This window comes from Polypterus senegalus, chromosome 9 (assembly GCF_016835505.1).
Source record: "Polypterus senegalus isolate Bchr_013 chromosome 9, ASM1683550v1, whole genome shotgun sequence".
Classification (NCBI taxonomy): Eukaryota; Metazoa; Chordata; class Cladistia; order Polypteriformes; family Polypteridae; genus Polypterus; species Polypterus senegalus.
In genome coordinates, this window is record NC_053162.1 from 58,741,615 (window position 1) to 58,767,641 (window position 26,027).

General features: G+C 37.6%; 1 long non-coding RNA gene across 1 annotated transcript in view; it reads right to left on the minus strand.

Annotated features, from left to right (window-relative positions):
• Window positions 1-15,117: 15,117 nt before the first annotated feature.
• The window catches only part of LOC120535354, a 59,231-nt gene continuing 48,321 nt past the window's right edge, over window positions 15,118-26,027 (minus strand). Inside the window, exon 4 of the long non-coding RNA XR_005634889.1 lies at window positions 15,118-15,149. This is a non-coding gene — a long non-coding RNA (uncharacterized LOC120535354). The remainder of the gene's footprint in view (window positions 15,150-26,027) is intronic.

Sequence of the window (26,027 nt, forward strand, 5' to 3'; positions counted from 1 at the left end):
CTCTGTTCTCTGACTTGTGCTTTACCAACAGTTTTTCACTGGGCTGTCTGGATTGTTCTTTGGTCTTCATTGTGTAGCTTAGGCCACGATACTGATGCACCACCATTTGGACCGTCCAAATACACAGACATTTATTCTACAATCAATTGAAACCCCTTGGCTGCACACAGGTGAGCTCCATTGACTATTTGTGTCTGTTACAACCAAATGACTGAACCAGTGGTCATTTTAATGTGTCATACAAAAGGGGGTGAATATTAATGTGATTTGTTTCAATTATTTTGTGTTTTGTATATATAAATAATTAAGATCACTTTGCAGAGATCTGTTTTCACTTTGACAGTAAAGATTATGTTCGTGTTGACCAGTGTCAAACAAAATCAAAGTAAATCCACTGTGATTCAATGTTGTATAGCAATAAAATGTGAAAACTTTCAAGAGGTGTATACTTTTTATAGGCAGGGTACTAAATTATCTTGCATCCCAACTTATAAGCATTTGACTACATTTTAATTTAAGAGAAAAACCTGAGCACCCAAATAAAAGTAGTGCTGACATAGCTTGCTAAACTAACAATACTGTATCTAGATTAATGACATTTTCGTAGAAGTAACCAGCTTCACATGTTCCCACATCTGATGTTCTTTATCTAGTCTCTTTGGTTTTCAGATTCCTTTATTCATGTGTTTTTTTTTATTTAATTGAACAGCAGTTCTGTCCATGCTTCCCTTCTCAATGGCATCTTCCACCACGATAAGTGCACTTCTAACCTAAGCTAAGAAAAACAGAAATAGGTTCCAGGCATTTCATTATTCTCCATTGCTTAATTAAAGTACTTTACTGGTGTGCACCGCCTGTTGGATTAATCCATTAAATGCAGCATGTGATAGATTCAGTCATACTGTTTCATGTTTTGAGTCATCCTGCTTAGTTTAATCCCAAAATGGTGCAAGTCAGTTGAAAGGCTATAGAAAAAACACACTAAACCAAGAGACATAATCAAAATGTTTAGTGAGAACTATAAAAACATTTTACTTACTGTATTATTTTCATTCATTCCATTTTCTGGAACTGGTTTTTCTAGTACAATTCACATGGAGGATGAGCCTATCTTGACATTTACATATGCTAAGTGAAATCCAAACCGGGTGAGAAGGTCAGACTATCACAGAGCACATTCAGCCATGCACTCACACTACTTCATACCGCCATTAGAGTCACCTCTTAGGGTAACATCATGCCTATCTTTCAGAAACATGTAAGAGAACAGTAAAATCCATTCTGATAACAGACAATCCATCTCTACATCCTGGTATAGTGTTTGAAATGAACACAGCACCCCATAGTCTGAGCCAGTGATGCAGAGATGTCACCAGGACTTAAAATGACTAAAGAGCTGTGAAAGACAGATCTAATACAGAACATGAACAGCTTAGGACAAACCAGAACTTAGTCTGAGTCAGTACAGGATTAGCAGGATCTCCTTCATAAGGGATAAGGCAAATTATAAGGGTCAACAAGTCTGAACATGGCTGAAATTAAATATCTATTCTCTATGTCTACATTTCATTATTATGGTGAGTCAGCATCTTTCATAACAGCCATGAACAGTCCTAGACTGGTTAGAACTGCTAAGTAACCTCATATTCAAAGGGGCAGGCCAGCAAGGCCTTAAAAAAGAAAAGAAAAGAGAGCATGCTTGGGTAAGGATGATGCAAAGCAAAGACCAGTGTTATGTATTTAGGCAGAGAGCGCTCTGGAATTAGTTACTGCCATCTGACCACATTACACCAGTATTACCGTCCTTATATTGACTGCCTGCGTCTTTCAGAATCAATTGTAAAATCTGGCTAATTGTTTATAAGCCTTTCAATAATCTTGCATCTTCACATATCCAGGAACTGTTGTCCCCTTACATCCCTAATATAACCCTAGGTCATCCCTGTTATATTTCAGCCAGGGTTCCTGAAGATCACAACTTGGTATGGTACTTATTGGTGAAGGCTCATTAAGACTACATGGTTTTTAATTTCATACTATCCCTTTTATTTTTGTATATTTCTTTATTATTAAACTATCTCGGTGTTGCATACATGGCTTCATTGGTAGCATTTTAGACAAGGATGTCTAATGTCTAAGAATCACCTGTGTTTACATCAGTATTACAAGAACATGTAAATGCCACACAGAAGGTAGTACATTACAATATTTACAACCAGATTATCCTTGTGAACTCAAGATTAAGGAGAGCTGCTCTAAGAGATCTAGGCTTGAATTCTAGGCCAACCACTGCCTGAGGAGAGTTTCTTACTAGAATCCTTGTAGGTTTTTTCTCCTGGTATTCAATGCTAGTTTTTCTTTCCCATATCAAACACTTGCATTTCAGGTAAATCGGTGATTAGCAATTGTTGAGATTGTGTATGTGTGTGTTACACACAACAACATCAACAACATTTATTTATATAGCACATTTTCATACAAACAGTAGCTCAAAGTGCTTTACATAATAAAGAATAGAAAAATAAAAGACACAATAAGAAAACAAAATAAATCAACATTAACATTGAATAAGAGTAAGGTTCAATGGCCAGGGGGGGACAGAAAAAACAAAAAAACTCCAGGCGGCTGGAGAAAAATAAAATCTGTAGGGATTCCAGACCATGAGACCGCCCAGTCCCCTCTGGGCATTCTACCTAACAAAAATGAAACAGTCCTCTTTGGATTTAGGGTTCTCACGGAAGGGCTTGATGATGATGATGGTCACGTAGACTTCTGCCTTTAAATCCATCCATCGTTGTTGGAGCATCATGAAGCTTTGAGTAGGTGGAGGTGGCGCAGGCCACCACCACAAAGAAACCGGAAAAAGAAACAGAAAAGAGAGTAGGGGACAGTACGGATTTTAGAGCCACCATGAGTAGTTATTATAAGGAAATTGAACATACAGAGTATCAGGATTAAGTTAAATTAAATTAAATTGAAGTTATAGAAAGGCCATGTTAAAGTAATATGTTTTCAGCAGTGTTTTAAACTGCTCTATTGTATTAGCCTGGCGAATTCCTATTGGCAGGCTATTCCAGATTTTAGGTGCATAGCAGCAGAAGGCCGCCTCACCACTTCTTTTAAGCTTTGTTCTTGGAATTCTAAGGAGACCTTCATTTGAGGATCTGAGGTTACGATTTGGAATATAAGGTGTCAGACATTCCGATATATAAGATGGGGCGAGATTATTTAAGGCTTTATAAACCATAAGCAGAATTTTAAAGTCAATCCTGAATGACACAGGTAACCAGTGTAGTGACATCAAAACTGGAGTAATGTGTTCAGATTTTCTTTTCCTAGTTAGGATTCTAGCAGCTGCATTCTGCACTCGTTGCAAACGATTTATGTCTTTTTTGGGTAGTCCTGAGAGGAGTGCGTTACAGTAATCTAGTCGACTGAAAACAAACGCGTGAACTAATTTCTCAGCATCTTTCAGTGATATAAGAGGTCTTATATCTATTTACTTATGTTTCTTAAGTGAAAAAATGCTGTCCTAGTGATCTGATTAATATGCGATTTAAGACTGGTGCCTTTCCAGGTCTGTTTTTCTGCTTTCTGCCTATGCCTGTCAAGGTCCTCATCTTGTAACAGCTCTCAAACTGGATTAAATGCACAGAGTAAATGGATGACTGGCTGCTTCTTTGCAATCTGTAACCCTTTGGTGATAGGAGAGTATTTAATAATTTCTTACCTTTTCATTCAAAGTGACTTACAAACAAGTGAATGTCATTACGTCTGTTTTAAGCTAATGTTGTACTTCAAATTTTTGCTGCAGTCCCAATGAGGTAAACACTGTAGCGTGAATGCTATAGTCAGCAAACGTTCCAGTTCCTTAGCTCCCAGAATTATGGCAGTGAACGTGAATGCACCTCTTGGAAGTCAAAAATTGCAGCACTGGTTTTTGTTACATGAATGCTGTTAGTCTATAAGGGTGTGTGTTTGTCACTGTGATACCCTGGGTCCTTCGTAGATTACCTTATCTTGTAGTTCAGGACTAGTGACAGTGAGACACACAGACAAAAAGATGTTAAAATCAAAAAGTGTCCTATTTTATTGCAGCAAATAAACGACAAAAATTAAGTTAAGCCAAAAAAAAAAAAATAATAACACACAAAAATCAAAAGTGGTGTCAAGAACTCTTTAAATAAACATGGTCAATGTAATGACACAAAAAGATTAATGAAAATGAAAAGTGCAAAATTAACTATATACAAATACAATAAATCCCAGTACTTCTGCCACAGTGCTTACAGTGGTAAAAACAATACTTAATTTGCCTCCGATTCCAGTCAAAATAATCATGGGAAATAAATGTATCTCTCCATTATATAAAAAAAATCTTGAGACAAGACTTTTTCAGAGAGACGAGATGTGACTTTCTCAGAGAGACGCTTTCACGTCCTGCGAGACAGAGTAGACGGCAAAGTAGAAAGTTGTAAAGAATTCAAAAACTTTGGCGCGATACACATGCAGAGCAGGTTAGAGATAATGAAAGTACGAACATTCAAAAGTCTCCAAAAAATGATAGTAAAGATAGGTGAAATAACAGAAAAGCGAAAAGAGATCGAATATATTGTTCGGATTTAAACTTTAAGATGGAGACTTGTGGATCGTCTAATTCGTGTTGCCATCAGGGTAAATTAGCGTTTCTTCCCAATGAAGAGGCGTATCCACAAGAATTTAAAGATTTGTTGTTTGGTGAAAGTGAAATCCACATGCGCTGTTACGCTTGGGTGACAGAGTTGCACAGATACACAGGAGATTTTAGAGACAGAAACATTATTCAGACACTTCAAACAAACATAAGTCTCTTTCAGAAATTAATCGAGCTCAATGTGTAGTCAGAAAGGGACAGTTCTGTCTCTCAATTAAAAGAACAGAAAATCTTCATAGGGGTGCGCCTTGGGATCTGGACCCCCAGCAGGTGCAGAGAATGTCTGGGGGAGAAGAGAGACAAGTCAGTGAGACAAAAGGACAGCTTCTGTAGAGGCTTTTAAATGCTTGAAATGCCGTGCGAGATGCAGCAGCAGCTGATCGAGCAAAGAGGAGGTTTAAAAAAAAAACCAAAAAACTATTTGTTTCCTATTGTATCACCATTTAAGAGGGGGTTTCGGAGGAGCAACTGCATCCCTTTGGGATGTGTTCAGCCCCCCTCTTCACAATGTGAGCGGCAGGGACGCGAAGTGGCTGGCGCATAGCATAGGTCAGGGGCTTGGCATGCAGAACGAGCAGGGTGCAAAGCCCCCTATTTTACCAAATTGAAAGAAAAAAAATAGGCTCACTACCTTTCTCTTTAACAGCTCTACTATGCACAGAGTTTTACAAAGGAAATTATACTTGAATGATGAAAGTGAAAGTACTTTGTCATATTTTTTACTTTAACTGAAGTATAAAGTATTTCAGGGTAAGAAATACTTGGGTAAAAGTAAAAAAGCAAATTATCTGCTTTCAAAAGTTCCAAAATGAAAACTACAATTTATATTAATGAGAAGGAGCAAGGCTTTGTCTATAAAATAAACAATACAATTATTTTAATTATTATTATAATTAGGCATCAATGCAACATATCAAAGTGGACACTGCCTGTTACAAATCGGAGACTTAAGGTTTTATTGTAAAAAGCTCTGGACACGGACCAGTTCTGTTAAATTTAAATGCTTTATCCTGAATCACGTAAAGGACTAATAAAAAAGACAGCTCAGAGAATATAAAAGTCACAAGCTTTTCAATTCAGTAGAAGACAGAATAACAGATGTGCCATAATTATCCAATAATTTACTAAGACAAAGTTCACCTTTGCACACAAAACTAGAATATTCACCTAATAATCCACTTATATTTTCGTTAGTCATTGTAGTTTTTGTAGATTCTCGTCGGCAAAGTGTTTTGTTAAACTTCCTTGAGTTCAAATTCCATAAGGTAGCAACTAAAGTATTTATTTCTGCTTGATGGAAAGCTAATACCTTTTTCATTAGCTCTCTCATAGCAAGGGACAGCAAAACCCCTTGCAGGCCATGAGATGTCACCGGAATCCCGAGTTTGTCTTCTCCAGCTAACCAGGGACTAATACGGTAAGTCTCTCTCTAGCATTTCAGTAATTGGGCTAGTAAGAATCTGATGCAATATCCTGTACATAAAACATACAGATATTGTCTGTACAATATATAACTTGTGGTCTTGAAATATTACTTAAACTCAGAAAATCTTGTTTGCACAATATTAAAAAAAGACTTTTTCGTGATTTCAGAGGTGCTATACAAGATAGCCTGCGGTGGGCTAGCTCCCTGCCCAGAGTTTGTTTCTTGCCTTGCACCCTGTGTTGGCTGGGATTGGCTCCAGCAGACCCCCGTGACCCTGTAGTTAGGATATAGCGGGTTGGATACAAGATAACTTAAGAAAAGGAAAAAGCTGCTTACTTACTAAACATGCTGCTTTAAACTTGAAGGTGAATTCCTGAAACCAGAGATTTATTTAAATGTTGCTTTCAATGAATAAAGTGCACATTCAGTTTCCATGTGTCAATAGCAAATAGGAAGCATGGGAATAACCTACAACAATGCTATTGCGCTTTTATTCTTAAACTGGCTGTGCTACCCATCTAAGACGGGCTGAAATCTAAGTGATCATTGTACATCTAAGCGTTATTGTGTGCAAGTGTTATGTCTCTGTTACATACAATTTGGTACAGGATTACGAAAAGCAGTGCTAATATTTGTCATTTTATCAAGGAGGATGATATAAGGCATTACTTTGAGCAACACTTAACCATTATGTTGACAACACAACTGATAGTTTGGAAAGTGTAATGAGTAACAAGGACTTGATGGAAAATGTCATGATGTAAAAAGTATGCTATATGAAATAAAAATGTAGTGGGGTAAATGTAAAAGTTATCACTAAATGAAATTTAATCATGTAAAATAAAAAGAGCTTAAAAATATAATTAAGTAATGAAGTAGTTGTATTTTGCTATTTTACACCTCTGACTACATACAAAATCATAAGTTAATTCACACTTGCTGAGCCACTCTGTCTCCCTCATAGACATATATAGGTAGATGCCGCATGACCAGCAGCATCGTACGTCAACGTCACCGCCATTTTGCGAGTGGCACTGCTGTGGAGTGAAGTAGTGGATAAAGATGCCTCACACATGTGCTGCTTGGGATTGTACAAACCGATGTACGCTCCAATCCAGATCCCGGGGGATTACATTTCATAGGTAAGGCTGAAGAATTGTTTTGGTTATATTTGGCCATTAGAAGATACCATTTTATAATCTTAACTTTAGCTACACCAGGCTAAGCTAGCAACGTTATGCATTCATGTGCTGTGTTACCATGGTAAATGCATTGTCTTTATAATATCCTCAGACTGGCAGCTGTGATTGATCGACTTTGTGGGGACAGACTGACAAGCATGTAAATCTATCACTTTGTACAATTTATGAAGCCAAACTGTTACTAGCAGTGCAGTTTTTTTTCTTTCTCCAGAAATTCAACTGAAAAAGAGTAAAGATCTGTGAAAGTGGTGCATTTGTGTTTAAGGGGGCTGGAATAACAACCCTTCAGCTGGTCAGTTCCAGGCCATTTTCCATTGTCTCATGGTTTGGTGTGGTGCCTCTCCAAGCACATCTGGAAACGTGGCCTCACAGGATGAGATTGTCTCCCAGTCTGCTGTTGAGATGTCCTCTACACCAGCATCAGAAGAAGACCTTCCATCCCCTGCATAACCCTGCAATTGTGTGTGACCATAGCTACTTACCAACCTGCTTTGGTGGCCTCGTAGAAAATGCCCTTGTTTTCAGAAATTATTAAGCCAATTTGTATACAGTAAAATTGTTTATTTTTGTCATTCAGTATATCATTTCACTGTTAAAAGAAAGACCAGACTGCCAGTTGCTGTCTTTCTATTTTGACTTTCAGATATTGGTCAAGTTTTCATCACAACAATTGCCATTATTAATGTATAAATGGATATAAATAATTTAAGCGATTTGCCAAAATCTGTTGTATGTGAACGATACTGTTATTGTTTTTTCATTAGAAAACCCGGTTTCCACGTGTGCTTGTATTAGTTTAAATGGCACTTTCGCCACTCGCAATATGGCTGACGTATCGTGTCGATTGGGGAACACAGTGAATGAGGCATCTACCTATATGTCTATTTAATCACAAACTCGACCAATCCTAAATACAGGTTTCTCATTTTATATCCAGGCCGGGATTGTTCAGCCAATCTCAGAACAACGTTGGAAACTTCTCCTATCCGGAAGCACGCCGCTAGCCAATCGCGATACGCCGCCCTTAAGAGGAAGTAATTTATATTCCCACTGCTTTCGCGCGCGTAAATGGTAAATAAATCCCAAGAGTGACCCGTACTACTTGAGGCCGGGTAAGATTACCAAGCGCCTATTATTACGAGCCCTTCTGTCTGCTGGTGATAACCGAAACTACAACGGAAAACTAAACAGATACACCCAGCTTGTATGTACAACAGCGATTGGTCTTACCGCCGCGAAGATGACCTCCCACGGTCTGCTATTCCGTCATTTCAATAAGATAACCTATAGCTATTTAATCGACAAGAAAACGCTATAAACAGTTGTTAAATGAGTCCCACGTGACGAGGAACGTCACCTGTTAAGTAGTAGTAGTAGTTCTTTTATCACAGTTTACTCGTTCCTGTCACTTCTGAGTTTAGCAAAGTTTTATTCGTATTCAGAGTTTCTCAGGGAGTCATTTGTATACGAGAGCTTTTTCCGTCTATTTAAAGAACTTTCTAGGACTTTTTGTGCATTTGTTTCGCAAGACAGTCCTCTCCATTTTAGATTTCTCGGTCCCTTAGTGACAGGGAATTTTGATCTAATATGCATAAACCAAATGCTTTTAACTCGGAAAGTCATTGGAATCTGCTCCATTTTCTTGCAATAGTAAGGCACAACAAAAAAATGTCCTTTGCAGCAAGCTTTGAAATATGCAATGGACATATATCTGTGTTTCAGAATATTTTGTTGAAAGAAGAGCATTGTGATCTTGCTAGCTTTTCTAATTGAAAAGTGAGTAACTGTTTAGTAATGTGTAATATGTATTTACAAAAAATACAGTATGTCAAGGGAAAGGTGTTTCAGCATTAAGTGCTGGTTTTGCACAGCTCCACTATATGTTGTATAAAATGTCCACATGCATAAAGTGATAAAATGACAGGTCTCCACAAGAGTGTGGCAATGTCTGATAAACAGAGGAAACAAAAAGCCCCCCCAAAAAAAGACTGGCATAAGGGCAAAAATGTTTGACGAAGAATGGCATCAGAAGTGACAAACAGGATTGTTAGGGCTAGCATATCTGGTGAACAGAGGTTTATAAATGCACAGACTTTCCATTTTACCATCAAGCCCTTTTTGATAAATGGGTGTTTCACTATGTTAGCAAGTCAAAGTAGGCAAGTCAAAAGAACAGATTATAAGTACCAGTCAATTTCAACATTACAAAAGCAGAACAGTAGTGCTTTTTTTTGAGTATGAGTAGTATGGAATGACATATGACCCTACGTAGACAAGTTACTCAAGAAGGTACTGTTATATGTGTGAAAAACAAGAGTAAAAACGATATGTAAAAATGGCTCGCGGTGGAGATAATGCAGCACCGCATCTGCATGACAAAAAGAACAGCAGAAGTCATGTCTGGAATTGCTTATTCTTCAAGTCAGGGGAATTTCAGTGAGTAGCTGCAGGAATTGTGCTTATTATTATTAAAAAAAAAATAAAAAACCCAAACCACACACACAGTCTTTTATTATTGCAATGTTTATACTATTACAGATTTAGTTGAGAAAAGCTTAATAGTGCTTTGTGAGCACAATGATGTGACTGATTAAATGTGCTTTAATTGTTCAACCTGTGGAAGTTTTAAGAAGAAACAAAATGATAGCGTGATGAACCACTTTGTAATACTGTAATCAGGAACTTTCATTCTCTGATGTCGTCGAATATGTCCACAGATGTCCATTTAATCGCCCATCAAATTATGTAGTTCATGTCTCTGGGAAAACTTTGTATGCATCATGCTCTGTTCTCCATATAAGACTGTGCCCCTGGCATTGCTGACAACAGCCGGGACAATTAAAAATCGAGGCACGTTTCAGATGAAGTGGCCTGTCTACACTGGTGATGAAATGAACTGTTGCATTCGGTAATACCAAATTATTTTGTGCACAAAGCACTGTGATTATGGCAGTAAATAGGACAGCAAACAGCATACTTTACTGCTAAATGTGGAAATGCAAGCACCCAGATTTGTGCATTTGTCTGGTTTTTGAAGCCAAATTAGTGCTTATTAGTATACCTAAAATGTGACAAACATAGCGAAAGCACATATACATATTTGAAACGTACATTGGTAAGTGTAATGCATTCTATCAGCTACTCTGCCGGTCTAGTAAATATTCTACTTCTGAGTCTGATAACTGATATATGACAAGTTACTTTGAAAACAGCGCAATAAAGGGTGTTTTAGAGGAGTTCTGAAACAATGGATTAATGTAAAGCTGCCAAGAACGCTATCACACAGGAAATGAAAGTTTGCAGAAATTAGAACATTTAAGCTCCAGAATTTAGTGACATTTGAAAATCGAATCATTTTGAATCTTCTGTTAAATATTGCTCTTCAGTAAGATTTCCATCCATCCATTTTCCAACCCGCTGAATCCGAACACAGGGTCACGGGGGTCTGCTGGAGCCAATCCCAGCCAACACAGGGCTCAAGGCAGGAACCAATTCTGGGCAGGGTGCCAACCCACCGCAGGACTCAGTAAGATTTTTAACTAGCAAATGTTAATCTTATAACAGCAAATGTTACAAACCTAACAGAGTAATTCTCTGACAAACCATATTTTAAAAGCTTGTTGTTACAAAAATAGCTTTAAAGAGTTTAATATATCCTGAATTATCTGAGAATTAACTAATTCATCTCCACAAATATGTTTTAGTGTTGATTTTAATCAGTATTTTTCAGTTACTGGAGTGAAAATGTCAGAGAGTAAATCTGCACATGTTAAGATAAATCTGGTAGTCCATGATGATATTGTCTTTTATAACCCCAATATTAAAATCCACTTTAGACAATAAAAGTTCTTCCATTTTTTTGTTATACTGGGGAGATAATGATTCTCACACATTAAAAATCAGGCCATTTATTGATTTTTATGAATACAAGTACTTGTTTACTTAAATGATAATTGGTTAACTGGTTGATGGGTGTGGCAGTATTTAAAAGCCGCTGTTACTAGTGTGGTGTAGTGGCTAAGGCTTTGGATTTCAAACCCTGAGCTTATTTGTTTAAAGCCTGCTACTTACAATATATGACTACGATCAGGTCACTTCACAGGTCTATGCTTTAAATGGAAAAACAAAAGAAATGTAACCAGTTGTATCTCAAGTATTGTTAAGTCACCTTGGATAAAGGAATCAGCAAAATATGTAAATGTATTAGTATTTGTATATTTTATATTTTATTACAGAAAAAGACACAATTTTGTTCACTTTACTATTGGAAGTTATTGAAAAAATATTAATGTGTTTTCTTTATTTTTGCTGTGGTATTGAATAGGCATTGAGTATCATGAAATTTTATTGGTATTGAATACTATAATTCTGGTATTGTGACATTCCTAGTTGTAAGCTTAAGCCTCCCTCAGTAATTTCTTATTATTAAAATGTTTAGAAATAACCCTTAAGCAAATGTATCCCTATTTTCAGTCATATGTTGGAGATCAATATCTGGAATGTGTTTAGTATAAGACGTTGCACTAATTCGAATAGGAATGAATAGTATGTTTATTTAACCCACTGCTGAGGAGGACCGCCTGAAGGTGCCTATTTTGAAAACCCCACCAAGGAAGCCTTTCTGTGCTGTTGAGAAGTAGCCCACCGTATGATTTTGACATCTCAGAGAAGCTTTAAATCTTGGTGCAGATAGAACAGGTAAGTAGAAATTAGCTTTTTCCATTTTTTACCAGCTTTTCTGCCTTTGGCAAACACTTCCTGATAAGGAGGTTAGCACTGTTAACAGGCAGCTCCAGAGTCTTTGCATTTTTGTCATTCAGGGTGTGTACTCTGCATATTCTTTCTGTGTTGTTGTTTGATTCTAATCATTACATGTCACTGTTTTAATTTAAACAGGCCATACCCAATGTATTTTTCTGGGAAGCAGGTGGTTATGAGGCTCTCTGTTTACTTAATGTCTAATCAATATTGCTATAGTCTGTCAGATGGTGATGTGCATTACATTGATCTGATGCAAACTGAGGCAGACCAGGAAAAACATTTAATTTGATTGTTTTTTGTATGATGTATGAAGTGTGTGAACATGCACGTTTTTAGCAAAAAAGGGACAAATATTATTAGTTAGGCAGTTAATGCTTACACTTGATGTCTGCCCATATATAGGATGGTATGTCACCACCAAAATTTTCATGCCAAAAACAAAACTGTCGGTACCAAAAAAAAATTCTACATGACTGTAGAATATACTTAACATAGTCCTGCAATGAGTATGTAAGCCTGTCGGTGTCAGTATTGCACATTTTCAGGTATCTGAATGGTTCATACCTTTGTTAGAGGGGGAGATACAAGTGATTGGATCGTCTGGAATGCACATTCAGTACCCCTGTTGAAGTCAGATAAATGGGATTGGAAAATGAATGTAAGAAAATGGTCTCCTACAGTTGTAAATAATTAATATTAGCAGCCTGCTTAAGTATTTACCCAATATACAAGCAACTAGTTCTTATACTAGTCCATACATCAGACCATTGATAAAAGCACCTATAGAGAGAGAGAAACTTTATTAATCCTTAGGGAAATTGCAGGTTTACAGTAGCAGACAAAAGACACAATATATCTATATGTGTGTGTGTGTATATATATATATATATATATATATATATATATATATATATATATATATATATATATATATATATATATAATATAATATAAGAATTATCAATTATCTATAAGGATATTAACAAAGTTTAAGTATTTATAGTACAAGTGTACAGTGATTAAAATTACCTGTAATCCAATTAGTTACACTTTCATAGTTTAAATATGTTAGTTTATTGGCACAGTATATTCATTGCACATAGCATCATTGTCTGTTAAGCATATTACTATTTGCTTGGATCTAAGCACTTTATAAAACAAAAATAAATTGAATAGTCACCATCAAATAAATGTTAGAGTATCAGGCACAGAGAGGAGAAAAAAGGAATTCAAAGAACTTCCAGTCCTAGTGGTTTCTTCTTTTCCAGATGTAAGGGATAACAGAAATCAATTTAATAACTTCTGTTCCTGCAGTCGAGTGTTTTTTGGAAGTTAAAACTATAAAGTTATGAGAAGCATCATGTCAAAAGATAAGAGTCCACAAAGAAATTTTAAAGTTCTAAATAATTATTTTATTTTTCCCTTTTTTCATAAATATCAACCATGTTGAAGAAAATGATTAAGCCTCTGGTTGACAATTATCTTATTCTTGCCAGTTTTCAAACCATCCTAAACCAATATGGGGTTGTGGTGATTGTTTTATCTATTTCTTTAAAAATTTTATTAATAAGTGTGTAGATTTGGCAGAATGAGTTGCCCTTCCCTAACTGCCTGCTGTACAGTATTGTTGTCTGCACTATAATATATACTTTAGTAAAAGTTCTCCAGTGGTTACCTGAAGATCTCCCAATGGCCAGCTGCAGCTATCAATTGGTCAACTGCAGTTCCTCATTGGCCTATTGTCCACCCCCATTTGCCAGCGGAAGGTCTCCATTGACCAACTGCAGACCTTTATTAGGCATCTGCAGATCTCCATTGGCTTGCAACATATTTCCTTCTCCCTGCTGCAAATCTTCATTGGCCAGTTGCAGAACTTTATTAGTCATCTGAAGATATCCATTTGCAGGCGCAGATATCAATTGTCTAGCTGCAGATCTCCGTTTGCATTTTTTTTTTTTTTGTGGAAGAATGGTAAACATTTTGTGGATGCAAATGTAACAGAGTATTGAAAAGATACATATACCAAGTGAGATAAAGAATTGATAATTCATTTATTAAACAACATTGAAAGTGAAGGCATTGAAAGTGTTGCATTACTGGGAAAAATCAATGGGAACAGAGCAAAAGGAAGGCAGAGAAACTCCATAAGTTACAGTATTTTGAAGTGGTTTGGGAGCAATATCAGTTGTAATGAGAGTTTTATTATGTCAGAGAAAAGAGTCTGATGGAAGACCATGTCTGCATTGGACATGGTACTTACAGAGAGAGAATAGTGCACTAATCCTCAGAGTCCTGAACTTACAGATGACTTTTATAAAATAATTTTGAGCTGGTGTACCCAGATTTTTTGTAGTTATTTTGTAATAGAAGAAAATAGTTTTTTTTTTTTTTGCTCTGTTTCCTTTATGGTCCATCAGGTTCTATTTAAGATTTATATTTTTAAAATATATTATGACAGAACAGTAAACAGTTAACAGCAATTATGTACATAATGTAATGAATGTGATAATTCTAACTTATTAGTAGGTTAAGTGACATTGCAGGTTCATGGTCAGTTTGCTAAAGGCAGACTGATGGGATCTAAAGCAGAGTGCAAGCACTGGTTGACATCCTTCTTTGAGTATGTCATCAACACTGTAACAACAACAAACGTTTATTTATATAGCACATTTTTATACAAACAATGTAGCTCAAAGTTCTTTACACAATGAAGAAACAACAACAACAACATTTATTTATATAGCACATTTTCATACAAAAAATATAGCTCAAAGAGAAAGAATACAAAATAAATAAGAATTAAAATAAGGGGAACACTAATTAACATAGAATAAAAGTAAGGTCTGATGGCCAGGGAAGACAGAAAAAACTTCACACGGCTGGAGAAAAAAATAAAATCTGCAGGGGTTCCAGGCCACGAGACCACCCGGCCTCCTCTAGGCATTCTACCTAACATAACTGAGCTAAATTAGTTGTCATTGTATTCAGGGTTCTCACGGAAGAATTTGAAGATGGTGGTCATGTGGACTTCTGGCCTTTAATCCATTAATGTAGGGACATCACGGTGCTTAGATTAGTTGGTGGTGGTGGTGGTGGTGGTGGCACAGGTCACCACCACAGAAAACCAGAAAAAGAACAGAAGAGAGAGTAGGGGTTAGTACGGTTTTTGGAGCCACCATGAACAATAATGATAATTAATTGAATATACAGAGCATCAGGATCAAACTAAAATGAAACTATGAGAAAGCCATGTTAAAGTAATGTGTTTTCAGCAGTGTTTTAAAGTGCTCCACTGTATTAGCCTGGCGAATTCCTATTGGCAAGCTACAGTATTCCAGATTTTTGGTGCATAACAGCAGCAGGCCACCTCGCCACTTCAAGTTTAGCTCTTGGAATTCTAAGCAGACACTCATTTGAAGATCTAAGGTTATGATTTGGAGTGTAAGGTGTAAGACATTCCGAAATATAAGATGGAGTGAGATTATTTAAGGCTTTGTAAACTATAAGCAGTAATTTAAAGTCAATTCTAAATGACACAGGTAACCAGTATAGTGTCATCAAAACTGGGGTGATGTGCTCAGATTTTCTTTTCCGAGTTAAGATTCTAGCAGCTGCATTCTGCACTCATTGCAATCGATTGATGTCTTTTTTTGCTAGTCCCAAGAGGAGTGTGTTACAGTAATCTAGCCGACTGAAAACAAAAGCGTGAACTAATTTTTCAACATCTTGCAATGTTATAAGAGGTCTAACCTTTGCTGTATTTCTCAAGTGAAAAAATACTGCCCTAGTAATCTGATTAATATGTGATTTAAAATTCAGGTCAGAGTCAATAGAGAACCCCTAAATTCTTTACCTCTATCTTGAGTTTTAATCCTAATGCATCAAGTTTATTTCTAATAACCTTATTACTGTATATCCATTATTGCCAATCACTAAAATGTGACTTTAATTGGGAATGTGCAGTGACCGAAAAAGATTTTGGACGAATAAGATCATATCATAGTGGATTTTGAAGCTATTAAAATAAGTCCTGAAAACCTTGATGAGACTGAGGACCAGTGCCTCCTTAGAAAGTATGTCTCATTAACAGTGTCAGTGGCATCACACACAGTGGGAAAGTGCAACATTATCCCGTTTAGATTAGTCCAAAACCTCAATCTGAATGAGTCTTAGCTTGGTCACTTGTACAAGTAGATCTCTAAAGCTTTGGCTGTGTCTTTCTTGACCTTGCAGTTGCAGTGTGGCTGCCAGATTCATCAGTTGAGTTCAGTCTTAAAAGTAGGCCTGTACAATCATGGTAATTAAAAGTAGGTCAGATTTCAATATCTGCAGTTTGAAATTTTAATAGACAATTTATAAAACATCTACAAGAAAGTCAGATTGTGGGGTTGCCTTCATTATGTTAATTTAAGACAAGTTCTTCTTGAATCATTTAGTTGAACATCCCTGAACTGTATTAGTGGGATAGGAAGATGGATGGATATCATGCAGAAGCATGGCTGTTACAATTTAATTTAAAAGTCACTTGGCTTTGACATGGTAACTGTCACCTTGCAGTCTACATAACTTCTTCTTGCAGACAACTCTGTAAGAACCATTGAATAAGTTTTCCATCTGATTTCTTAACCAGCCTATCATCTACCAGAATTGATTCTTAAGCCATCATCAGAAAGAGATTAAACATCATTCAAAGTATCCAGATATTTAATGCTTGGTCACTTGTTGCTGGGAAGCCACTTTTTTTTAATTAAGATTGTACTACATTCGTACCAAACTGAGTTTGAGTTGCTATCAAGCCTAACACAAATGCTGTACACAAACAATAACTTAAGACCCTGGCCCTAATATTGTGTAACAGCAGTACTAACCACTGTGTTACCACCCTAACACATTAACTATACCTTCTTCTTTGTATTTCATCAAGTTTATTTAGTTTTTTTATTATACCTTTACCAATAAACATTAAAATATTTTAAAAGGGATTTATGAGAATTCTTTTTTTTTTGCATATATATATACCTGTATATATATATATATATATATATATATATATATATATATATATATATATATATATTATATATATTTGCGGTGGGCTGAAGCCCTGCCCAGGGTTTGTTTCCTGCCTTGCGCCCTGTGTTAGCTGGGATTGGCTCCAGCAGACCCCCGTGACCCTGTAGTTAGGATACAGCGGGTTGGATGATGGATGGATGCATATATATTCTGGTCCAGCTTCGTCTCAGTAGTAAACTTGATAATTTTTACTACTCACTGTTTGTTTTTCTGCTAGATTAACTTACTGCAAAATATCCTGTATGACAACTTAAATCAATCAGTCTTTATTTTATATAGCACTGTTAACAGCTTGTAGCCCCTTAAAACACTGTACTGAGCCAAATTACAGTACTGTACAGTATTAAAAACACAAACTGGTATGTAAAGTAAAATCTAAATGCAGAATATCTTTAAATATTTAAACTCACTCATACAGTAAGTTCAAGTAAGCAATACATAGTAAACAATACAATATGGTAAACATTCTACTGCATAAACTGGTTTACAGTTGCTAGCTTCGGTCTTTCCCTTTTGGAATAAAGGTGGCTACAAGGCTTTAGTAGTTTTTATTTGTCTGTATGACTAGAAAGACTCGTGTAGAAGAAGTATGCCATATTCATTAAACTAATTTTTGCAAAACATGCAAGACAGTGCTGAGCGATGAGACATTAATCTTTTATAGCGCTAACACTTACAATAACTGGTCATTTTATTAGCTACAGCTGTTCAAATGCTTGTTGATGCAAATCTGTAATCGGCCAAACACATGGCAGCAACTCAATGCATTTAGGCATGTAGACATTGTAAAGACAACCTGCTGAAGTTCAAACTGAGCATCAAAATGGGGAAGAAAGGTGATATGTGATTTTGAATGAGGCATGGTTGTTGGTGACAGCTGGGCTTGCCTTAGTATTTCAGAAACTGCTGATCTACTGGGATTTACATGCACAGCCATCTAAGGTTTAGCAGAGAATGGTCTGAAAAAGGGAATATATCCAGTAAGTGTCAGTTGTCTGGGTGAAAATGCCTTATTGATGCCAGAGGTCAGAAGAGAATGGACAGACTGGTTCGAGCTGATGGAAAGGCAAAGGTAACTCAAATAACCACTTGTTACAAATGAGGTATGCAGAAGAGCATCTCTGAATGCACAATACGTCGAACCTTGAAGGTGGACTACAGCTGCAGGAGACTATACCAGGTACCACTTCTGTCAGCTAAGAACCGGCAACTCAGGCTACAATTTGCACGGACTTACCAAAATTGGACAATAGAAATTGGAAAAACGTTGCCTGGTCTGATGAATCTTGCTTTCTGCTGCAACATTCAGATGGTAGGGTCAGACTTTGGGATCAACAACATGAAAGTATGGATTCATCCAGGGTGGTAGTGGTGTAATAGTGTGAGGGATATTTTCTTGTCACACTTTGGGCCCCTTAGTACCAATTGATCATTGTTGAAATGCCACAGCCTACCTGAATATTGTTGCTGACCATGTCCGTTGCATTATGACTGCAGTGTGCCCATCTTCTGATGGCTACTTCCTGCAGGATAATGTACCATGTTACAAAACTCAAATCATCTAAAGCTGGCTTCTTGAACATGAAAATGAGTTCACTGGACTCAAATGGCCTTCATAGTCACCAGATCTCAATCCAATAGAACACCATTGGGTTGTGGTGTAACAGGAGATTTGTTTCAAGGATGTGCAGCTGATAAATCTGTGGCGACTGCGTGATGCTATTGTGTCAGTATAGAGCATAATCCCTGAGGAATGTTTCTAACACCTTGTTGAATCTATGTCATGAAGAATTGTAGCTGTTCTGAAGGCAAAAGCGGGTCCAACCCGGTGCTAGTAAGGTGTACCTAATAAAGTGGCCGGTGAGTGTATATTCACTCAAGAGTTGTTGGTCAACCTAACTGCTTTAAGTTCTGAGAAAAAAAACACAAACAAAAGGGTATTGGTTTAAATAACTTCTTATTTTTCATGATTAGATTTACTCCTTAAGAATTATGTTGTATTTAACTACTCTCCTTTTTTGATTGATCTGAATGGAAATCTTTCTCATAGTGACTAAATCTTGCTGCCTCATAGGTTCAGTGTCTTTAAGTTTGCATTATGTAGTTACTCCTCCTCCTCCTCCTCCTCCTCTCCATGACCATGTGCGGTTCCTCTCACATTCCTAAAGACGTGCACGTTAATTGTTTGGTATGTGTGGGCTTTCACATTAGTATGCCCCATGCTGACGGGATCAACTAGAGTCCCCCACAATTCTGAACTTGTTAAAGAAGGTTGTTTGTTAATTTCTGAATTTTCATGTTACTGCATTTTCTTTTACTCTTCTTCAGAAAAAATGTCTTGCAACCCTAATGCTTTCTGGTTGTAGAAAACCTTGTTTAAGGATTTTGCTGATTCATGTGAATTTCTTCTACAATCCAGTCAATGAACTTGTTGCTATGTTGATTGGTGCCTTTAAATTAGTCTGGTGTGAGATGAGGATACATGTGTACATGAATATGGTCTACCTCGTTCAAGCAGTGTACTGTAAGACTGTAAACAAGGGTAGGTAGACCATGAAATATTTGACTGAATAAAAGGTCTTTTTATATATCATCTACCAATATTAGGCTGTTCAAAAACTAAATTCAAAGGGAGTTAAAATTCCTGGAGAATAATCTGAAGCAGCAAAAGAAGTGATCTTGAAAGCCAATCTAAGAATATATTCTAATGTTCAAGGCCCATCGCGTTGCATATACCTTAATGAGATATATTTAATATTGCTTATTTCTGTGTGAGACAAAGCAATTTTTATCTAGGGACACTGGCATCCTCTTAGACTTCACATATTGCATTTTTGGAAAATATTTTTATTTTAAATTATATATGCATTAGCGTTACATGCGTTATAGTAGCACAGGTGAGCAGAGAGCTAAGGAGACTTCGTGCCAGCAAAGCAGCGGGTCCAGATGGAGTATCGCCACAACTGCTAAAGGCCTGTGCGCTGGACCTGGGGAGTCCTCTACAGCGTATCGTCAACCTGGAACAGGGGAGAGTCCCGAAGTTTTGGAAAACATCTTGCATCTCCCCATTCCCAAAGGTATTGCGTCCTAGTGAGCTGAATGACTTTCGGCCTGTTGCTCTGACGTCACATGTGATGAAGACCATGGAGCGCTGCTGCTTCACCACTTGAGGCCACAGGTCCGCCACACCCTCGACCCTCTGCAGTTCGCATACCAGGAGAAGGTGGGAGCGGAGGATGCCATCATCTATATGCTACACTGATCCCTCTCCCACTTGGACAGAGGCAGTGGTGCTGTAAGAATTATGTTTTTGGACTTCTCTAGCGCCTTCAGCACCATCCAACCTCTTCTCCTTAGGGACAAGCTGACAGAGATGGGAGTAGATTCACACCTGGCGGCATGGATCATGGACTATCTTACAGACAGACCTCTGCATGTGCATCTCGGGAACTGCAGGTCTGACATTGTGATCAGCAACACAGGAGCGCCGCAGGGGACTGTACTTTCTCCGGTCCTGTTCAGCCTATATACATCAGACTTCCAATACGACTCGGAGTCCTGCCATGTGCAAAAGTTCGCTGACAACACTGCTATTGTGGGCTGCATCAGGAATGGGTAGGAGGAGGAGTATAGGAAGCTAATCAAGGACTTTGTTAAATGGTGCGACTCAAACCACTTACACCTGAACACCAGCAAGACCAAGGAACTGGTGGTGGATTTTAGGAGGCCCAGGCCCCTCGTGGACCCCGTGATCATCAGAGGAAACTGTGTGCAGAGGACGCAGACCTGTAAATACCTGGGAGTGCAGCTGGATGATAAATTGGACTGGACTGCCAATACTGATGCTCTGTGTAAGAAAGGTCAGAGCCGACTATACTTCCTTAGAAGGTTGGCATTCTTTAACATCTGCAATAATATGCTGCAGATGTTCTATCAGACAGTTGTGGCGAGTACCCTCTTCTATGCGGTGGTGTGCTAAGGAGGCTGCATAAAGAAGAAGGATGCCTCACACCTGGACAAACTTGTGAGGAAGGCAGGCTCTATTATAGGAATGAAGCTGGACAGTTTAACATCTGTGGCAGAGTGACGTGCGCTGAGCAGGCTCCTGTCAATAATGGAGAATCCACTGCATCCACTGAACAGTGACATCTCCAGGCAGAGGAGCAGCTTCAGTGACAGACTGTTTTCGCTGTCCTGCTGTCCTGCTCCACTGACAGACTGAAGAGATCATTTCTCCCCCACACTATGTGACTATTCAATTCCACCCGGGCAGGGGTAAACGCTAACATTATTCAAAGCTATTGTCTGTTTTTTACCTGCATTTTTATTACTCTTTAATTTAATACTGTTTTTTGTATCAGTATGCTGCTGCTGGATTATGTGAATTTCCCCTTGGGATTAGTAAAGTATCTATCTATCTATCTATCTATCTATCTATCTATCTATCTATCTATCTATCTATCTATCTATCTATCATGCTTAAAAAAGAAAAAAGTGTCAATTTAGGATTTTTATTATTTGAGAAATATATTTTATATAATATACACACTGTTCTTTGTATTGTATGTATATATGTGCACACTTTGATTTTATCATAAGTCACATACTTACAGGCATCATGTTAAAAAATGTAACCGTAACAGTACTAATATATTAAATTGCTTTAGCAGCATTATACTTTGGCAAGTAAGCAAACATGTTTCTATTAATACAGTTTATATTTTTAGAAATGTCTCTCAGAATGAAACAAGAATTCTTGTTGCATTATTAACATTATGAATGCCTTGCACAGAAAGGATGCTTTTATTGTAAAGCTTCCTTCATTGGAATTAAAGCAATGCTGTACCACCAGAGGGCAATCGTGTGTTACAGTGCTTACAGCTGTGTTTGTTTTCTTGGAACCGGTGTTTTATGATCTCTTTTGGTTTCTTAAATTTACTTAGTAAACACAGGAATGAAGGGGAAATATATGTGTATATTATTAAATGCTAAGGAAGAGAAGTACCATTTGAAATTTTTTTTAGTTCATTGTTTTTTTTTTTTTTTTGTCAGAGCAGCTCAGTGGGGCAGTGGTTAGCACTACTGTTTCGCAGCTGAAAGAGACCATGCCTGAATCTAGTTTTTCTCAATGTATATTGTCTTTTTTTTCTGACTTCCCCAGTTTTCCTCCAAACACCATGTACATATATAAGTTAGATTGATTTTCAGCTCTAAGTAGGTTTGATTTGGAGTAGTAGTATTGTGTGTTTAGTGTGCCCTGCAATGCTGCACTTGTGCACTGTGCATGTTTAGTTCCTGCCTTGTGCTGATGCAGCTAGAATAGGCTCTCCATGACCCAGAATTGAAAAAGTCAAGTTTAGAGGGTGGACAGATAATTGTTTTGTTAACATTGGAAGAGTTTAATTTTTTAATATGATGATTGATTGCTGTGATGGTGATCCAGGGATATCAGCATGATCCTTTCTGTTGATACGATGGTAGAATGCCTCAGTGGAAAGTGAAAAAATGAACACCCTTTCAGAATCACATCAGGTAACTGAGATCCAGATAGCAGAATCATCTGAGTGTGCTATAAACATCATTACAGATACTAGTTGATACAATAAGGTGTTTTCACATTGGTTTTGACACCCCTGTATTGCAATACAGGCTTGCGCTCTGGCGTTCAGATGATCATATAGATTTCAAATGTCCTTGTGTGGAATGTCAGCCTATGCTCTTTTGATCTGGTTCGCCAGTGGTAGCTTGGTGCGAGAGACACACTGTCCAGTCCAGACCTACAGTATATACAATATGCTGTATTGAGAAGCAGTCTGATGAGCATGCTGGCTAGTGTAGTTTACAAGCAACTTCGCACAAGAACAGGATCAGGACTGGCTAGATGATCTCTCCGATGTAAGTGCTGGTAAATGACCCCTCCACAGACACCAGATGTAAATAAAAACTGTAGCAGATAGCATTGTACGTAAGCATTCTTGGAAATGTGTGCCCTCTATCTTGGAAATGTATACATGATGGACATCGCCACTCGGCAATTCTCCATCGAACACTTAACATGACTGACTGTCATTCCCAGATAAAGTCAGCTTTCATCACTAAAGAAAATGGACTGTGATTCCTCTCTCCAAACCACCTGTTTGATGAGGCACCACTGCAAGCATGTGTGGCATTTGAACAGGGAAACACACGGTGACGTTTCTGTTTTAAGAACGTGATTGGCATTGGATTGAGTTAATACTTATGATTGAATAGGCAGGGGCGGCTCTAGGCTCGTGGCGGCCCTGGGCAGAGAAAGAATCGGCAATGTCAATATGGTATCTTATGCACGGTGGATGGCCACGTCCGTTGCAGATTCTGCATAGCTGCCTCGTGCTCATGATACAAGTAAACTTATGATAAAGTTCAGGATTCCTCCTTCCTGTGACGCAATGAAAGCCTCCTGAGCCGCCTTTCTCTTTCATTTCGAATAACCAGATTCATGTACTCAAAATCTGTTTATTTTGCTTAGAATGGGTATGCGAATGTTTTGTGTCCCCTATCTGACCAGTTATTCACTATGACTATTGCGCTAACACTAATACTTTATTAAAACTAGGTGAAACGTTAACTTGTAAGACGACTCCTCCACTTGCACTAGCTTCACTTCAGCTGTGTCATTATTTACTCTTTCTGTTTTATATTCAATATATATTGGTGTGGCGGCCCTGTGCAGGTACACAGTTTTCACATGCCTGAGGCCGTCCTTGAATAGTGACTCTGATGCATGATGCTATGGCCATTCATTCTGCCACAGCCTCCCTTCTGATTTAATGGTGTTGACGTGCATCCATACGTCTGAGATGTATAGAACCTTGCGTCTGTAATGCTGATGCATGGAATCATCCAATCCAGTTTATTATTAATTTCAAAGAACAACAATCCTGCTTAATGAAGGCCCGCTGCCATATGACCATGCTCTAATTTGTGTGATGATTTCATCCAAGCAAGAAGAATACTTTACAAAGTACTGTACCACACTGTTGAGTGTTTCCATAATGTTGTGAGCACCACCAGTTGACTTCAGTGGTATGACTTTTCCAGCGCTCTTATCGCCACCTGGTGCTAAACTGACCTTGGGACTTTGATGAAAATATTGTCTTTACAATATTATATTACCGTATTCCAAACTGGATTTTTTTGGGCATTCTTTTTTTAAACTTCCACTAGAGTATAATAAATAACCAAAGATAAACATTATGCAACCTGATTATTATATCCCATAGTATGTGTAAACCATCACTTACTGGTAATGAATTTAAGATTTTAGATGCCAAGGACAATCTCTGCAAAACAAAACCCAATAAGCTCTGGATTATGTTCGGCCATCTTCCTGATATTTAAGTGAGAAACCCCTGTAAACTCTGAACATTTGGTGTTTAGTATTGCTTTTTATTGACCTGAATAGCAGAACTATGTGTTGAACAAGGGGCCAACACGAAAACAGTACAGAACAGAACAGAAGCACACCTTTCTGTATCAAAATCAGTGTTGTATTGCTGTCTATAGGGTTTTAAACACACTAAGAACAATGAATAACATTTGATATTAATACTTCCTTGATAATGTGTGGCAGAGGAACGTTTTTTTAGTGATGATTAATTTCACTATAATTAATTAATATCTACATTATTAGGCATTTTATCTGTGGTGGGCTGGTGCCCTGCCTGGGGTTTGTTTCCTGCCTTGTGTCCTGTGTTGGCTGGGATTGGCTCCAGTAGACCCCCATGACTCTGCAGTTAGGATATAGTGGGTTGGATAATGGATGGATGGACCCAACACAGGGTGCAAGGCAGAAACAAAACCTGGGCAGGGTGCCAGCCCACCGCAGGGCAAACACACACTAGGGACAATTTCGGATCGCCAATGCACCTAACCTGCATGTCTTTGAACTGTGGGAGGAAACCCACGCAGACACAGGGAGAACATGCATACTCTACGCAGGGAGGACCCGGGAAGCAAACCCAGGTGTCCTTACTGTGAGGCTGCAGCGCTACCCACTGTGCCAGTGTGCCGCCCAGACCATAATTAGTATTTAAACCTCATTTCTTTTATGTTTTTTGGTGGCTTTGCCTTCTAGATTTTGCCTTTAATGCATTTGCATTATACTGTCACCATTAAATACCATTTATATATATATATATATATATATATATATATATATATATATATATATATATATATATATAAAAGTATAAATGTCTCTAAAGGCTTAAGACTTAAATGGCTATAATGTACACTTTAATTTAACCTTAACCTCTGTTCTTTTCACACATTGAACCACTTTCTCTTTGAAGATGACATCTTCATTTGATGAAGCTGAAACTGGAGGACAGCAAGATGTACTGTTCCTTGAAAAACCTACAATCTTGTGTTGACAGAAAAACATCATGCAAGAAGACTGGATTAATTGTGCATTAACAGGCACACTTGAATAATTTACATTTTTAGCTTCACAATGTGGGTAAGGTCAGCACTTAGTCAATGAGGACAAAGTGTATTATTTCTGAGACCCTTTGCCCTTTACAAACTGACTTTGGTACATGAGTTTAATCCTAAGTGAATTTTAAATGTGTTTTTCTAAAGGTGAACAGTTAATAATTAGCATACACTAATGAAAGTGTTCCTTTTTATGATGTGCCTTAATAGACTGTTCATCTGCGAGTTTTCTTTTATGAAATGGCGTGTTTGATTCCAGTGTCAACATTTCTGATGGTTTCTATCCTGTCATTTTGAGCATGTGTTCTTTCTTCCACATTTAAAAGTTCATAATTAGTCAGTAAGCATTCTTAGTCTTCATCAGACTCATTAATTTAAATTATTAGAACTGCACTTT